Source organism: Coenobita brevimanus, chromosome 25, assembly GCF_032717465.1.
Source record: "Coenobita brevimanus isolate Jiangsu-jjx chromosome 25, ASM3271746v2, whole genome shotgun sequence".
Taxonomy (NCBI): Eukaryota; Metazoa; Arthropoda; class Malacostraca; order Decapoda; family Coenobitidae; genus Coenobita; species Coenobita brevimanus.
The window spans coordinates 23892333-23893471 of record NC_136978.1 but is presented as its reverse complement, the minus strand read 5'-3'; the positions used below and the strand labels follow the sequence as shown (position 1 = coordinate 23893471).

The 1139-nt window shown below is 36.4% G+C and overlaps 1 non-coding gene across 1 annotated transcript; it reads right to left on the bottom strand.

Annotated features, from left to right (window-relative positions):
- Nucleotides 1-507: 507 nt before the first annotated feature.
- Nucleotides 508-579, bottom strand: TRNAT-CGU (transfer RNA threonine (anticodon CGU)). The gene has a single exon. It is a non-coding gene; the product is annotated as a tRNA-Thr (tRNA).
- Between the last annotated feature and the right edge of the window lie 560 nt (nucleotides 580-1139).

The following is a 1139-nucleotide window of genomic DNA, read 5'->3' as shown; positions in this document are numbered from 1 at the left end:
TGCAATTCGTAATTTTTTCTCCCTCAAATGTCTCCTGAATTTTAAATACAATTGGGAGTGTTTCCCATCTTTTTTAGAGTACACTTGTGGAAGATGCATATTTAATCTTTCATCCTGAAATACATGTCACTCAAGAATAATAATTTCAAATCACTCCTAGAGACGATGTAAGATATATTTGATCCTTAAGTTTCAACTTCGAATAATTAAAGACACAAATGGCTCTTTTCCTAACGGAAAGGACCAAACAATCTCCAGACGACATTTGTACAGTTCATTCAATGCTTTTCTTTTTTTTTTTTTTTTTTTTTTTGCAGATATCTCTGAAGATGAGGAATAAAGGTAGAAATGGTAATTAATTGTTTATCTCGATACTGAGATAACGTTCATACTTTGTCTTAATTTTTATGAGAAAATGGGAGAAATGGAGTTCCCCCGAGCTAAGCCCTGTATTGGATTATAAAGCCCCGCTAGGGTTACAGGAGCGAGCTACCACTCCCAGCACGGCAGCCCGGGCGAGGTTCGAACTCGCAATCCCCCGATTACGAGTCCAGCGCGCTACCACTGTGCTACCGAGCCCCCCTAATTTTCATGTGAGATCAAAAGCACATCAATATTTAGTCTAAAGAGGTTATTTCACTTATCTTTCTCCTGAGCAAATGTTGCGTACGTTGGATCACGACCCTTCATAATGTGCAGTCATACTTTTTCTTTTACATTTAATTACGAGGCCCGATGTAATTTTAAAGTGCTTCTCTTCCTGGTAAAATGAAAACCTGTCTTTCGAAATTTCAAGATTTGGTCACCCACATCAATTGAAACAGTGTTTGTAAACACAAGTTCCAGGATTCATTGTCAATGGATTTTTTTTTTCCTAATTGTGATTATTTCTACGTCGGAATTGTCGTCTGACTTTGGAAATAATTGGGTTTGTTTCCTAATCAACTTGGAGTTCATTTGTGGAAGTTGCATATTTAGTGATTTCTCCCAAAAAAATGTTTATAGCCAGGACTCTAGTAAAATAGTTCTTAATTTCCCATAAAGTGGATGCTATCATCAGTATCTAGTCCACAATTGCCACTCACTTTTATCCTTGGAGTCACGGCTAAAAAAAAAAAAAAAAAAAAAAAGTTCATCCA